The sequence below is a fragment of the Heptranchias perlo genome, chromosome 1, assembly GCF_035084215.1.
Source record: "Heptranchias perlo isolate sHepPer1 chromosome 1, sHepPer1.hap1, whole genome shotgun sequence".
Lineage (NCBI taxonomy): Eukaryota > Metazoa > Chordata > Chondrichthyes > Hexanchiformes > Hexanchidae > Heptranchias > Heptranchias perlo.
Window position 1 is genome coordinate 7298348 of NC_090325.1, and position 17682 is coordinate 7316029.

Here is a 17682-nt window from a genome sequence, read left to right on the forward strand (position 1 = left end):
GGTGCTGTCGAAGAAGCCTTGGCGAGTTGCTGCAGTGCATCCTGTGGATGGTACACGCTGCAGCCACGGTGCGCCGGTGGTGAAGGGAGTGAATGTTTAGGGTAGTGGATGAGGTGCCAATCAATTGGGCTGCTTTGTCCTGGATGGGGTCGAGCTTCTTGAGTGTTGTTGGAGCTGCACTCATCCAGGCAAGTGGAGAGTATTCCATCACACTCCTGACTTGTTTCTTGTAGATGGTGGATAGGCTTTGGGGAGTCAGGAAGTGAGTCACTCGCTGCAGAATACCCTGCCTCTGTAGCCACAGTATTTATATGGCTGGTCTAGTTAAGTTTCTGGTCAAGGTTGACCCCCAGGATGTTGATGGTGGGGGATTCGGCGATGGTAATGCCGTTGAATGTCAAGAGGAGGTGGTTAGACTCTCTCTTTTGGAGATGGTCATTGCTTGGCACTTGTCTGGCACGAATGTTACTTGCCACTTATCAGTCCAAGCCTGGATGTTGTCCAGGTCTTGCTGCATGCGGGCATGGACTGCTTCATTATCTGAGGGGTTGCGAATGGAACTGAACACTGTGCGATCATCAGCAAACATCCCCACTTCTGACCTTATGATGGAGGGAAGGTCATTGATGAAACAGCTAAAGATGGCTGGGCCTAGGACACTGCCTTGAGGAACTCCTGCAGCAATGTCTTGGGGCTGAGATGATTGGCCTCCAACAACCACTACCATCTTCCTTTGTGCTAGGTATGACTCCAGCCACTGGAGAGTTTTCCCCCCTGATTCCCATTGATTTCAATTTTACGAGGGCTCCTTGGTGCCACACTCGGTCAAATGCTGCCTTGATGTCAAGGGCAGTCACTCTCACCTCACCTCTGGAATTCAGCTCTTTTGTCATTGTTTGGACCAAGTAGTGTAGTGGTTCTGCTACTGGACTAGTAATCCAGAGACAGCATGTATGTATTATATAATGGACCAGGTCACGGGGGAAAGGATTCATCGTTTACCTGTCAACGCTTGTATTTACCTGGGAACGTGTTTATTTACCTGGGAATGTGCACGGATTTGGTATAGCCTCATCGGGTGGAAATTTCTCGTTCTGTGAAGGAAAAGAATAATGGATTAGTGACCCGTGGGTTTAGGACTGAGGAGAATCTTAAATACCCGAACAGAGTATATTCAAAACTGAGATCGATGGATTTTTGGACTCTAGGGGAATCTGGGGATCGGGCGGGAAGGTGGAGTTGAGGTCGAAGATCAGCCATGATCTTATTGAATGGCGGAGCAGGCTCGAGGGGCCGTACGCCCTGCTCCTGCTCCTATTTCTTATGTTCTTATGAGACCAGCAACGTTCTGAAGAAACGGCAATTTTGTCCTTTTTCCTCCGTTGAAGGTAATGGCCTAGAAATTGGATCGCACACGCGAAGGGGGCGGGGCATAAACATTACTATAAACAAACAAAGATTGAAATGTCCCTGTCCCTTAAACAAGTAGTCCTGAGCATCGTCCTGGAATTAGTGTTGAGAGTCCAGCGGAACCTTCTAAAGATGCACATCTAAGTCATTAAACTGTTTTTATTGCCCAGCGAGTGAACATACAATGCCACATTTATGACCGGTCGCAAGTTCAAACAGAAGGAAAGAGCTTGTATTTATATTGTACCTTTCACAACCTCAGAACGTCCCAAAGTGCTTTAAGCCAATGAAGTACTTGTGAAGCTTAGTCACTTGTTGTAATGTAGGAAACGTGGCAGCCAATTTGCACACAGCAAGGTCCCACAAAACAGCAATGAGATAAATGATCAATTAAGCTGTTTTAGTGATCTTGGTTGACGGATAAATGTCGTTCAGAGACACCGAGGAGAACTCCCCTGCTCTTTTTCAAAATAGTGCTGTGGAATCTTTTATGTTCACATGAGAGGGCAGACGAAGCCTCAGTTTAACGTGTCATCTGAAAGACAGCACTTCCGACAGTGCAGCACTCCCTCAGTACTGCACTGGGAATGTTGGCCTGGATTTTATGCTCAAGTCTCTGGGACTCTGAACCCACGACATACTGAGCCACGGCTGACGCTTGGCTCCGTGTAATAATGAACACTGTAGAGCTGTACAATAAACGACTCCAGGGTTTTTGCTTTGCGGCTGTCTGCTCCATCTGTTGGCTGCTCTTTCGCAGTGATGGTGTGTAAGCCGTACGTATGCTCTGGGAAAATTGGTGAATTCTGAGTGCTTACCGTAACAACAACAAAAACAAAAGCTTGCATTTATATAGCGCCTTTAACGTAGTAAAATGTCCCAAGGCGTTTCACAGAAGCGATTATCAGACAAATATTGACACCGAGCCACATAAGCTGATATTAGGATAGGTGACCAAAAGCTTGGACAAAGAGTTAGATTTTAAGGAGCATCTTCAAGAAGGGGAGAGAGAGGTAGAGAAACGGAGTGGTTTAGGGAGGGAATACCAGAACTTAGGGCCTAGGCAGCTGAAGGCACGGCCGCGGAGCAATGAAAATTGGGGATGCTCAAGAGGCCAGAATCGGAGAAGTGCAGAGACCTCGGAGGATTGTCGGGCTAGAGGAGGTTACAGAGATAGGGAGGATTGTCGGGCTAGAGGAGGTTACAGAGATAGGGAGGATTGTCGGGCTAGAGGAGGTTACAGAGATAGGGAGGATTGTCGGGCTAGAGGAGGTTACAGAGATAGGGAGGATTGTCGGGCTAGAGGAGGTTACAGAGATAGGGAGGATTGTCGGGCTGGAGGAGGTTACAGAGATAGGGAGGATTGTAGGGCTGCAAACTAAACAAGGAAGGAGATACTCTGAAGAGACCCGGTGCCAAGATGGACGTTCCCTTGTGAGAGGAGCTGCCTTTGGGCATGTTCTGGATGCTCTGGTTGTCACTACCAAGCTGTGGGAGTGATGGCCCTCCCCCCGCCCCCCCAGCTTTGTCCCCACAGAAGCTCTGCGAGCAAACCTGAGTGGACTGATATCAAGGCTTTGTAGACATGTCCAGTTCCCATCGTCTACCTCAGAATGACTTATCGAGTTCTTCCCCTACTGACTCACCTGTGCTATAGTAGATGGTCCGTAGAAACTGTCTAAGCATTTCTTGTACCTGTAGCAGGCCAGGGCATCCTCTGCTGCCTGCAAAAACAAAGCACAGGATTCTTCTACATTTTCTGGGGGAGTAAAGTATTCCTGATGTACGTAAAGAAGTGACATCATCCTTTGGCCTAGAAATTCGATGGCGCTGTGCCCGTTTCTTGCGTGCTAAATGGGCCCCTAAGCCTCCAATAGGGCGAGCAAGAAGCCTACTTGAGATCAGGAGACGGGAGGTGGGGGTGACTGGGTGGGTGGGACGTGCCGCTCATGACGAGGTGGGGTGGAGTAGTAGTGTCCGGCAGTCCTGCTCCTCCCAGCTCCACATTCAGGTAAGAATTACATAGAATTTACAGCACAGAGAATAGGCCATTCGGCCCAACTGCTCCATGCTAGTGTTTACACTCCACATGAGCCTCCTCCCTCCTTACGGCATCTATTCCCATCAGCATAACCTTCTATTCCTCTCTCGCTCGTGTTTATCTAGCTTCACCTTAAATGCATCTATGCTAGTCACTTCAACTACTCCGTGTGGTAGCAAGTTCCACATTCTAAATGCTGTCTGGGTAAAGAAGTTTCTCCTGAATTCCCTATTGGATTTATTGGTGACTATCTTATATTTATGGCCCCTAGTTCCGACCACCCCCGCAAGTGGAAACATCTTCTCTACGTCTACCCTATCAAACCCTTTCATATTCTTGAAGACCTCTATCAGGTCACCCCTCAGTCTTCTCTTTTCTAGAGAAAAGAGCCCCAGCCTGTTCAATCTTTCCTGATAGTTATAACCTCTCAGTTCTGGCACATGCTTCTCCAGTGCCTCGATATCCTTTTTATAATAGGGAGACCAGAACTGTGCGCAGTACTCCAAGTGTGGTCTAACCAATTCAATGATACCCTAAAAAACATTCACCTGGAAACAATACCGTCTAGCCCCCTTGTTACCTTGTTTGTGTCGTAGGAGCAGGCAGTCTGCGGACATATCTGATAGCCACAAGGGTTGCAGCAGTAATAGTTGAATCGGTCCATGCAAGCGGTGTATTCATCCATGTGAGGTCTACAGTAGTCAACGCACGGCTTGATGGGAGGCACGCATCCTCGGTAGTGGTCCATGTAGGTGGTTGGGACACACGGGTCTATATTGGGAATCTTTAGGGAAAAGAAACAGAGTGTCAGACACTCGTAAGGGTGGAATTTCAGCATAGGAGACAGCATAAAAAGAGCAGCAAGATTCCACGCCCACATCAACAGGTGTACAAACTACCCCTACTTTTTTTTTGTTCATTTCTACCATAGATGTTGGCAACACTCATAAGGAGCATTTATTGCCTATCGCTAGTTGCCCCTGCACTAAGGAGCAGGAGTACGCCATTCAGCCCCCCGAACCTGTTCTGCTATTCAATTAGATCATAGCTAATCCTTATCTTAACTATATCACGTAACATTCGCGCCAGACAAGTGCCAGGCAATGACCGTCTCTAACAAGAGAGAGTCTAACCACCTCCCCTTGACATTCAACGGCATTACCATTGCCAAATCCCCCACCATCAACATCCTGGGGGTCATCCTTGACCAGAAACTTAACTGGACCAGCCACATAAATACTGTGGCTACAAGAGCAGGTCAGAGGATGGGTATTCTGCGTTGAGTGACTCACCAAAGACTTTCCACCATCTACAAGGCACAAGTCAGGAGTGTGATGGAATACTCTCCACTTGCCTGGAAGAGTGCAGCTCCAACAACACTCAAGAAGCTCGACACCATCCAGGACAAAGCAGCCCGCTTGATTGGCACCCCATCCACCACCCTAAACATTCACTCCCTTCACCACCGGCGCACAGTGGCTGCAGTGTGTACCATCCACAGGATGCACTGCAGCAACTCGCCAAGGCTTTTTCGACAGCACCTCCCAAACCCGCAACCTCTATCACCTAGAAGGACAAGAGCAGCAGGCACATGAGAACAACACCACCTGCACGTTTCCCTTCAAGTCACACACCATCCCGACTTGGAAATATATCGCCGTTCCTTCATCGTCGCTGGGTCAAGATCCTGGAACTCCCTTCCTAACAGCACTGTGGGAGAACCTTCACCACACGGACTGCAGCGGCTCAAGAAGGCGGCTCACCACCACCTTCTCAAGGGCAATTAGGGATGGGCAATAAATGCCGGCCTCGCCAGCGACGCCCACATCCCATGAACGAATATTTTAAAAAATCTACCCGCCTGGGTTCCATAGCCCTTAATACACTTGTGTAAGAACAATCTATCAAACTCAGCTTTGGCATTTTTGCTTGACCCCAAGCTAGTGGAAGAGAGTTCCAGATTTCCACTCCCCTTTGTGTGAAGAATTGCTTCCTGACATCACCCTTGAACGGCCTATGTCTAATTTTAAGGTTATGCCCCCTTTAAAAACATTTCTCTGCATCCAAACATGTTTTCCCTAATTTGGGGATTTTCTGATGGGACAGTGTAAATGGAGTCTTCCTTTGCATCTAACTTATGCTATAGTTGACAGAGCACAGCAGGTTGGGACAATGTAGAGAGAGCTTTAACCTGCATATAACTCTGACCTGGGAGTTCTAGATGGGCCAGTATAAATGAAGCTTTATCTTGAATGAGTGAGTGCTATACCTAAAGGTTTGGTAGTGTAGAGGGAGTTTTATCTGTGATATGCATGACTGATGGGACAGTTTTATAAGGAATGTTATTTTCCACCCAACCCATGTTCGACCTGATGTGGGACCACTTGATAGGACAGTTTGGGGTATGAAGGAGATAATCTTAGAATTTAACATGCTAAACCATGCATTACTGGAGCATTGGTAAGTTTCTCACTACTTATCCAGTTATTTAGGACCATATCTGTTAAGACATTGGCCAGAGCCAAGTGAAAAAATGTCGTCAATCCCCAGGGACAAGTCTGCTCCTCCAGATCTGGTCAATGAATCAGGCTGGTTCGTCAATCACCAACAGCACCCTGGAGTACTTTTGACAGACTGGCTCACTCTGTCACAAAAGACCAACTCAGTTCCAATCTTCAGTGTCATAGGAGGAGAAATCATTTATGCTTTCAAATATGACACAGGCATATTCCGCATTCTGTTTCTGCAGCAGCTTTTAGTATAGAGACACTGTGTGTTTGTGTGTGTGCGTGTCTCTCTCTCTATAGTAATGGGAGTCAGCGTGATTAAAGCAACAACTTCTATCCGCTATAGAATTGGGGCTAAGCCAACAACGGCAGCTTTCAAAGATTATTGGGGAGGGAGACAGCATGCAAGAACTCTCACTCTTTATCATTGAAGAACCGTACCCAGGTCTAAGTTGGCAACCATCAGAGCCCTTGGGAACCCACATGAATCAACAATTGTGTCCTCTAGTCAGATCGTTCTTGACCTGTGTGAAGCCATACTACTGCACCTGGGACTACCCTCTACCACCATCTTCCACTGGTTAACTCGTGGTTCAAGATGGTGATACCATCCAACACAATATCATCTGTGGAAAGGAATGACTCGTTTCAGTCAGATGCGCCTGGAATAAGAACACTCAGAGACCAATCCTTATGACGACGTCCAACATGTCAACGACCTCTCAATGTAGAAGAGCTTACTACGGAGCTTGGGGATATTAAGAGAAAGAATGTCATTAGGTTAAGAAGGACTAAGGGAGGAGCCATCAAAGGTAGCTGCTGTTCAAACATGAGCTACTAAGAAACTGTGCCTGAAACGAAACAAGATTGTCAGTGCCTCATCAAAGGTCATGGGTCAGTTACTATTGAATCTGCTTCCACCACCCTTTCAGACAGTGCATTCCAGATCATCATAACTCACTGCACAAAACAATTTCTCATTTCCCTCCTGGATTTTTTTACCAATTATTTTAAATCTGTGTCCTCTGGTTACCAATCCTCCCACCACTGGAAACAGTTTCTCCCTATCTACTCTATCAAAACCCCTCATGATTTTGAACACCTCTGTTAAATCTTCCCTTAACCTTCTCTGCTCTAAGGAGAACAACCCCAGCTTCTCTAGTCTCTCCACACAACTGAAGTCCCTCATCCCTGGAACCATTCTAGTAAATCTCCTCTGCATCCTCTCCAAGGGCTTGACATCCTTCCTAAAGTGTGGTGCCCAGAATTGGACACAAAACTCTAGTTGGGGCCTACCCAGGGATTTATAAAGGTTTTCCATTACTTCCTTTTTACATAATTTGTAAGAGAAAAGTTGAAAAATATAGGAATAGAAATAATTTGTCAAGAAATCTCAGAATGCGTTCTGTTTGCACGCCGACCCCTCTAATCAAGTGAAGTTGATACCCTAATGCCGCCAATGGACTAAGTAGCTCAGCTGGTTGAGTGCTGAAGTGGGGACCAGTAAGCCCTTTGTTTCAGGGTTCAGTCAGCATTCCATCTTTCTGAGTTGGATACAAAGAGAATCACATCTTAGGTAATGAACAAGAAGCACAAGTAATGTTTTCAGGTTGTCTCGGCTGTTGGCAATGGAAATGGGTACGGTAGCCTAGTGGTTATGGTACTGAATTAGCAACTCAGAAGGTTGTGAGTTTAAATCCCACCAAGGCAAGTTGTGAAAAGTAAACTCTGGTAATTTGTGGGCTAACACCAGGGAATGACCACGAATTCTGCAACAGATGTTTGTAAAAACCGAACTGCTTCACCAAAGTCTTTCAGGGGAGAGAACCTGCCGTTCCGACCCAGGTTGGCCTACATGTGATGCCATATGCGGTTGACCACACTATGAGGTTGACTCAATGCATTCAGGGCCATTGGGGATGGGCAGTAAATGCTGCCTTGAAATGTCTCTCAAATCCTAGGAACAGGAGCAGGCCATTCAGCCTCATGAGCGTGTTCCCCCATTCAATTAGATCGTGGCTGATCCGTATCTTAACTCCATTTACCCGCCTTGTTTCTGTAACCCTTAATACCCTTGCCTAACAAAAATCTACCAATCTCAATTTTGAAATTTTCAATTGACCCCCCCCCCCACCCCGCCCCACCTTGACAGCTTTTGAGGGAGAGAGTTCCAGATTTCCACCACCCTTTGTGTGAAGAAGTGCTTCCTGACATCACCCTGGCTCTTATCAATTACAAGGTGATGACAGGATAAGTCTCTCACTTCTCCTATCTCTACCTGTCTGATTGTTATTATCAGCTAGCTGTGTCCCTCTTTTATTATAACTTGACATAACTTGTGTACATCATCTCAACATCATCATATTGTTGCAATGTCAGCTCCTCTCATGATGCCCGCAGCTGTCTTGTGACCTCACTGGGGTCACTGACCGATGTTATTTTTTCGACGAACTGAAAAGTGACTAATATATTTGACTACTTTTTTTACTCTGTAATAAATATTCTGTGGAATTAAAAGAATGTGACAGGGGAAATTATCATATACTAAGCGTCTATTTCATGAGTAGTGTCTTCATAACCCACCCATAACTTGTTTTTTTTGGGCATCTTAGGAGGAGGGACTATGGTCCTAGGAAAGGGGACCCCCTTTTCCACTTTGATTCAAATCCAGACTCGAGAGATGAAAGGTTAATGTGTCTAACTCACTGCACCATCCAGGCCCCCATCTTTGCCATTCGTGAATTCACAGAGCGAGAGCAACAAAGAAAAACAGTCCTGTTCTCCACATGAGCCACTATGTCTAATCCCACTCGTCCTTGCTTGCTTCCCAACTCCTCTAACATAATATCTCACTCTCTTTGTGTATTCTCTGGTTAAGGTATCGACATGTTCACAGTTCCGACTGGCTTCACTCTACATTACCCCTGGAAGAGAAGGTCCGTTAGGGCCCACAAGCACCGTTATCTGTGCTTTAGATCTTATGTATCTCTATCGTCATGCCTCACGTGTTGCCTCTTTCTCTTCCTTGTCCAGCACTGAGCTGTTGCAGCCCCATCACCTCAGCTGGGTAGACGACAGCCAATTGTGACATCGCTCCCTCTTCCCCGCCCCCTCCCTCCTCCCCCCCCTCACCAGAAATAAAATGTCACCCCTCATAAACGGTAATGGGTCATCGGGCCATCCAGGGGATTTAACGGAGAGGAGCCGTGCATGTTTCTGATTGCACCAACATATATCTATGTTTTACACGTGGCTTTTTTCTCAGACCTTAAGCACATGAGTAGCAGTTCTCAAGTGAGTTGAGTTTAGGTTCACGTTGTACTGCATGAAATTGGCTGCCACGTTTACTACATTACAACAGTGACTACACTTCTAAAAGTACTTCATTGGCTGTGAAGCTCTTTGGGACGTCCTGAGGTCGTGATAGGCGGTATAGAAATGCAAGCTCTTTCTTTTCTTTCCTGTCATCATCAGTTGGAACGTAAATGCTTGTGGTCAGCTGGATGGGGCTCAGCTCTGGCCAATAGAGGGTACGGTAGCATAATGGTTACGTTACTGGACTAGTAATCCAGAGGCCAGGACTAATAATCCGGAGTCACGAGTTCAAATCCTGCCACGGCAGCTGGGGAATTTAAATTCAATTAATTAAATAAAATCTAGAATTAAAATACTAGTATCAGTAACGGTGGCCATGAAACTACCAATTGTCGTAAAAACCCATCTGGTTCACTAATGCCCTTTAGGGAAGGAAACCTGCCGTCCTTACCCGGTATGGGCCTATATGTGACTCCAGACCCACAGCAATGTGGTTGATTCTTAATTGCCCTCTGAAATGGCCAAGCAAGCCACTCAGTTGTAAAATCTCGCTAAAAAAAATTCATAATAAGAATAAAACTGGCCGGACCACTAGGCACTGGACACGACAAAAGCAAACCGAGCCCAGTCAACCCTGCAAAGTCCTCCTCACTAACATCTGGGGACTTGTGCCAAAATTGGGAGAGCTGTCCCACAGACGAGTCAAGCAACAGCCTGACATAGCCTTACTCACACAATCATACCTTTCAGCCAACGTCCCAGACTCTTCCATCATCATCCCTGGGTATGTCCTGTCCCACCGGCAGGACAGACCCACCAGAGGTGGCGGTACAGTGATATACAGTCAGGAGGGAGTGGCCCTGGGAGTCCTCAACATTGACTCCGGACTCCATGAAATCTCATGGCATCAGGTCAAACATGGGCAAGGAAACCTCCTGCTGATTACCACCTACCGCCCTCCCTCAGCTGATGAATCAGTCCTGCTCCATGTTGAGGAAGCACTGAGGGCAGCAAGGGCACAGAATGTACTCTGAGTGGGGGATTTCAATGTCCATCACCAAGGGTGGCTCGGTAGCACCACTACTGACAGAGCTGGCCGAGTCCTGAAGGACATAGCTGCCAGGCTGGGCCAGCGGCAGGTGGTGAGCGAACCAACACGAGGGAAAAACTTACTTGACCTCGTCCTCACCAATCTACCTGTCGAAAATGCATCTGTCCATGACAGTATTGGTAGGAGTGACCACCGCACAGATCCTCGGGGAGAAGAAGTCCCGTCTTCGCACTGAGGACACCATCCAACATGTTGTGTGGCACTACCACCGTGCTAAATGGGATAGATTCAGAACAGATCTAGCAGCTCAAAACTGGGCATCCATGAGGCACTATGGGCCATCAGCAGCAGAATTGTATTCCAGCACAATCTGTAACCTCATGGCCCGGCATATTCCTCACTCTACCATTACCAACAAGGCAGGGGATCAACCCTGGTTCAATGAGGAGTGTAGAAGAGCATGCCAGGAGCAGCACCAGGCGTAACTAAAAATGAGGTACCAACCTGGTGAAGCTACAACTCAGGACTACATGCATGCTAAACAGCGGAAGCAATGTGCTATAGACAGAGCTAAGCGATTCCACAACCAACGGATCAGATCAAAGCTCTGCAGTCCTGCCACATACAGTCGTGAATGGTGGTGGACAATTAAACAACTAACAGGAGGAGGAGGTTCTGTAAACATCCCCATCCTCAATCATGGCGGAGTCCAGCATGTGAGCGCTAAAGACAAGGCTGAAGCGTTTGCAACCATCTTCAGCCAGAAGTGCCGAGTGGATGATCTATCTCGGCCTCCTCCCAATATCCCCACCATCACAGAAGCCAGTCTTCAGCCAATTCGATTCACTCCACGTGATATCAAGAAACGGCTGAGTGCACTGGATACAGCAAAGGCTATGGGCCCCGACAACATCCCAGCTGTAGTGCTGAAGACTTGTGCTCCAGAAGTAGCTGCGCCTCTAGCCAAGCTGATCCAGTACAGCTACAACACTGGCATCTACTCGACAATGTGGAAAATTGCCCAGGTATGATCCTGTCCACAAAAAGCAGGACAAATCCAATCTGGCCAATTATCGCCCCATCGGTCTACTCTCAATCATCAGCAAAGTGATGGAAGGTGTCGTCGACAGTGCTAACAAGCGGCACTTACTCCCCAGTAACCTGCTCACCGATGCTCAGTTTGGGTTCTGCTAGGATCACTCGGCTCCAGACTTCATTACAGTCTTGGTCTAACATGGACAAAAGAGCTGAATTCCAGAGGTGAGGTGAGAGCGACTGCCCTTGACATCAAGGCAGCATTCGACCGAGTGTGGCATCAAGAAGCCCGAGTAAAATTGAAGTCAATGGGAATCAGGGGGAAAACTCTCCAGTGGCTGGAGTCATACCTAGCACAAAGGAAGATGGTAGTGGTTGTTGGAGGCCAATCATCTTAGCCCCAGGACATTGCTGCAGGAGTTCCTCAGGGCAGTATCCTAGGCCCAACCATCTTCAGCTGCTTCATCAATGACCTTCCCTCCATCATTAGGTCAGAAATGGGGATGTTCGCTGATGATTGCACAGTGTTCAGTTCCATTCGCAACCCCTCAAATAATGAAGCAGTCCGTGCCCGCATGCAGCAAGACCTGGACAACATCCAGGCTTGGGCTCATAAGTGGCAAGTAACATTTGCGCCAGACAAGTGCCAAGCAATGACCATCTCCACCAAGAGAGAGCCTAACCATCTCCCCTTGACATTCAACAGCATTTCCATCGTTGAATCCCCCACCATTAACATCCTGGGGGTCACCATTGACCAGAAACTTAACTGGACCAGCCATATAAATACTGTGGCTACAAGAGCAGGTCAGAGGCTGGGTATTCTGCGGGAGTGACTCACCTCCTGACTCCCCAAAGCCTTTCCACCATCTATAAGGCACAAGTCAGGAATGTGATGGAATACTCTCCACTTGCCTGGATGAGTGCAGCTCCAAAAACATTCAAGAAGCTCGACACCATCCAGGACAAAGCAGCCCGCTTGATTGGCGCCCCATCCACCACCCTAAACATTCATTCCCTTCATCACCGGTGCACAGTGGCTGCAGTGTGTACCATCCACAGGATGCACTGCAGCAACTCGCCAAGGCTTCTTCGACAGCACCTCCCAAACCCACAACCGTTACCACCTAGAAGGACAAGTGCAGCAGGCACATGGGAACAACACCACCTGCACGTTCCCCTCCAAGTCACACACCATCCCGACTTGGAAATATATCACCGTTACTTCATCGTGGCTGGGTCAAAATCCTGGAACTCCCTTCCTAACAGCACTGTGGGAGAACCTTCACCACACGGACTGCAGCGGTTCAAGAAGGCAGCTCACCACCACCTTCTCAAGGGCAATTAGGGATGGGCAATAAATGCCGGCCTCGCCAGCGACGCCCACATCCCATGAACGAATAATAATAAAAAAAAACATTTATCCCTCAACCAACATCTCTGAAACATATTACGCTATCTCATTGCTGTTTCTGGGATCTTACTGTGCGCGAATTAGCTACTGCGTTTGGCTCATTACAACACTTCAAAAAGTACGTCATTGGCTGTAAAGTGCTTTGCAGTGTCCTGAGGTTGTAAAAGACACTATAGAAATGCAAGTCTTTTTTTTGTTTCAAAGGACAGGCACAGGCACAGTGGGTCGAATGGCCTCCTGTGCTGTAAGATTCTATGAGAAGAGGGAGCTGGAGAGGCAGCAGGGTTTAGGACGGAAGTTCTAGAACGCAGGATCTGGATGGCTGAAGGCACGGCCGCCAGTGGTGGAGTGAAGGGAAGAGAGCTTCAGCAGAGGCCAGAGTCAGAGGAACAGAGGGTTGTAGGGCTGGAGGAGGTTACAGAGATCGATCGGAAAGGGGCTAGCCAATGAAAAGATTTAAACAAGAGGATGAGAATTTTAAATTTGAGATGTTGGGGGACCAGGAGGGCTAAATATTGAACTCCCCAGCTCTCCTTCGAGATAACATGATGGGATCTTTTACGTCCACCTGAGAGGGCAGACGGGGCCTCGGTCTAACGTCTCATCCAAAAGACGGCACCTCCGACAGTGCAGCACTCCCTCAGTACTGCACTGGGAGTGTCAATCTGGACTATTTGCTCAGGTCTCCGGAGTGGGGCTTGAACCTATGACCTTCTGACTCAGAGGCGAGAGAGTACCACCCACTGAGCCACGCCAGACACCCAGGCTAATTATAGTACTCCCCCCAGCTGCAGTTCAGAACTGGAAATTAAACTTACGACCTGTTTAGGCTCAGTTGAACCCTTCCTTCACTAACTAAGCCCTGCGGTAGCAATGAGGATTGGTAGTTCGCTCCTCGTTACCTCAGGATTTATATGATCCCTGATTTTTTCGGCCGGGATGTTAATAACTCGTTGTATCCTGCGCTCATTCATCGGCTTGTAGTCATCCAGGTATGTTGTGGGATACGGGTTCCTGTAGTCGTCCTAATCGGAAATCCAAGAACAACGCATATATAATTAGATTCATGACATGTTCTGCAAAGATCGTTGGAGGGTGTTCTCATCTCGCTGAGTGCCGTGTGTAAAACAAAAAGGACTAGGTGGCACAATGGCTCAACACATTGTCAGCCTTCGCTCAGTGAGCAGCACTCTCTCTCGCCTATGAGACAGGAGGTCATGGGTTCAGAATCCCACTCCAGAGACTTGAGCACAAAGTCCAGGCTGACACTCCCAGTGCAGGGAGTGCTGCACTGCCGGAGGTGCCGTCTTTTGGATTAAACCGAAAAAGATCCCACGGCACTATTTCAACGGAGAGCAGGTGAGTTTCCCCTCCCCCCGTGTCCCCACCATGCCCCCCACTCCGGGTGTCCTGGCTCCCTGTGCTACATGTGCCACCCGCTGCCAAGACTGTAACATGTGGACGAGCTGAGTGCCATCAACCAGCAATGGTACTGGTCATTGAGTGGGGGAGGGGTGCAAGGGTTCATGCGTCCACCCATTATATACCCTCCCCTGTGTGGGGGGTGGGGGCAGTGGCTGCTCGATCCCTTCCAATGCATGACCGTGCTGAGTGACCGTGCTGAGTGACCCCTATATGATACAGGGCTGCCTGGTGAAGCAATATTAATGGAATTTCATAGAATTTATGGCACAGAAATAGGCCATTCGGCCCAACAGGTCTATGCCCGGATTTATGCTCCACAAGAGCCTCCTTCCCCCCTACTTCATCTAACCCTGATGTGGAGATGCCGGTGATGGACTGGGGTTGACAATTGTAAACAATTGTAAACAATTTTACAACACCAAGTTATAGTCCAGCAATTTTATTTTAAATTCACAAGCTTTCGGAGGCTTCCTCCTTCCTCACTGAGGAAGGAGGAAGCCTCCGAAAGCTTGTGAATTTAAAATAAAATTGCTGGACTATAACTTGGTGTTGTAAAATTGTTTACAATCATCTAACCCTATCAGCATATTCCTTTCTCCCTCATGTGTTTATCTAGCTTTCCCCTTAAATGCATCTATGCTATTTGCCTCAACCACTCCTTGTGGGAGCGAGTTCCACATTCTCACCACTCTCTGGGTAAAGAAGTTTCTCCTGAATTCCCTACTGGATTTATTGGTGACTCTTATATAGACTGGCGGAATGAGTCATATAGAATCATAGAAAGGTTAAAGCACAGAAGGAGGCCATTCGGCCCATCGAGTCTGCGCCGGATATGATAAAGCGGGGTGTAGTTCTCTGCGACTATTTACTTTCCATTACCATTGGAATCGTAAAGTTGTCCGTGCCGGGTTTGGCGGGCTCGTCTTTGGCCAGTCGTGCGGCAACTTTTGAATATTTCTTATAATCATGCTGGTATGTTGATTGAGTTAGATCATTCTTTATTTTAAAAAAAACATTGATTAAATAAATGAATAAATGGGAGCCAATAAAGATATCTAAAGCAGGAACGGAAAACCGGCCTCTTTTCGCCCATCAGACCACAAGTAATATTCAAACCCTCAAGGAGAGGTTCTACAACTTCACAGCAACATAGGAATGGGAGGAGGCCATTCAGTCCTTCGGGCCTGTTCCGTCATTCAATCTGATCATGGCTGATCTGAACATCAACTCCATTTACCCGCCTTTGCTCCGTATCCCTTGATACCCTTACCTAACAAAAAATTCTATCGATCTCAGTCTTAAAAGCTCCAGCTGTCCCCCAGCCTCCAGTGGGAGAGAGTTTCAGATTCCCACCACCCTTTGTGTGAAGAAGTGCTTCCTGATTTCACTCCTAAACGGCCTGGCTCTAATTTTAAGTTTATGCCCCCTTGTTCTTGATTCCCCCCCCACCAGAGGAAATAGTTTCTCTCTATCTACCCTATCAAATTCCTTTATCATTTTAAACACCTCGATCAGATCACCTCTCAATCTTCTATACTCAGGGCAATACAAGCCTAGTTTATGCAACCTGTCCTCACAACGTAACCCTCTAAGTCCCACAGTATGATTCTGGTGAGTCTGCAATGCATCTCCTCTAAGGCCAATATATACTCAATGAGGTGCGGTGCCCAGAGCTGAACACAGTGCTCTGAATGGGATCTGACCAGAGCTCTGTACAACTGAAGCATCACTTCCTCCCCTTTGTATTCAGGCCCCCCCCCCCCCCCCCCCCCCGAGTTAAAGGCCAGCATTCCATTAGCCTTTTTGATTACTTTCCCTGCCCCCTCTCTTACAGGTAAATCATCAAAACTTAGGAACATAGGAACAGAACGAGGCCATTCAGCCCCTCGAGCCTGTTCCGCCACTCAATTAGATCAAGGCTGATCCGTTTCTTAACTCCATCTATCCGTCTTGGTTCTGTAACCCTTAATACAAAACAAAAATCTATCGATCTCAGTTTTGACATTTTCAGCTGACCCCCAGCAACCACTGCTTTTTGAGGGAGAGAGTTCCACATTTCCACTCCCCTTTGTGTGAAGAAGTGCTTCCTGACATCACCCCTGAACGGCCTAGCTCTAATTTTAAGGTTATTATAGAATCATAGAAGTTTACAACATGGAAACAGGCCCTTCGGCCCAACATGTCCATGTCGCCCAGTTTATACCACTAAGCTAGTCCCAGTTGCCTGCACTTGGCCCATATCCCTCTATACCCATCTTACCCATGTAACTGTCCAAATGCTTTTTAAAAGACAAAATTGTACCCGCCTCTACTACTGCCTCTGGCAGCTCGTTCCAGACACTCACCACCCTTTGAGTGAAAAAATTGCCCCTCTGGATCCTTTTGTATCTCTCCCCTCTCACCTTAAATCTATGCCCTCTCGTTATAGACTCCCCTACCTTTGGGAAAAGATTTTGACTATCGACCTTATCTATGCCCCTCATTATTTTATAGACTTCTATAAGATCACCCCTTAACCTCCTACTCTCCAGGGAAAAAAGTCTCAGTCTATCCAACCTCTCCCTATAAGTCAAACCATCAAGTCCCGGTAGCATCCTAGTAAATCTTTTCTGCACTCTTTCTAGTTTAATAATATCCTTTCTATAATAGGGTGACCAGAACTGTACACAGTATTCCAAGTGTGGCCTCACCAATGCCCTGTACAACTTCAACAAGACATCCCAACTCCTGCATTCAATGTTCTGACCAATGAAACCAAGCATGCCGAATGCCGCCTTCACCTCCCTATCCACCTGTGACTCCACTTTCAAGGAGCTATGAATCTGTACTCCTAGATCTCTTTGTTCTATAACTCTCCCCAACGCCCTACCATTAACGGAGTAGGTATTGTTCTGGACTCCCCCACCAGAGGAAATCGTTTCTCTCTATCTACCTTATCAACTCCTTTAATCATCTTAAACACCTCAATTCGGTCATCCCTTAATCTTCTATACTCAAGGGACTACTGCAGCATATCTACGGTATACAACATTGTATTCCACAGTATAAATTCTTGATCAATTCTTTCACCCTCTCATCTCCCCGCCGCCCCCCCCCCCAAAAAAAAAATACTCCTTAGAAACACTTGATGTTTTAAAATAATTATAATTCCTTTCACCCAAGGGCTCAGAAGGTAAATCCACCGCCCCAAGACAGACCAGCAGGGTCTCAGGTTCGACCTCTTGTACTTTCACTGGTCTCAGCCAGGGCAGCAGGAAGGGAGCAGCAATTATCCTCGGCACACTTGGGCCAGTAAGCAATGGCTCCCATTCCAGTGACCTCTGGATCAAGTTCAATCTATGATGCACTCCGCGGTCGAATACCCTGCCACCGTCACTCTCACCGGGGAATTTCCTCGGGACCTGCCCCGCTCTGCTGCAACTTTGGAGGGAGTCCCGTAACCAGCACGGGGTTTCCAACCAAACATCTGCCCAAAGCAGGAGAA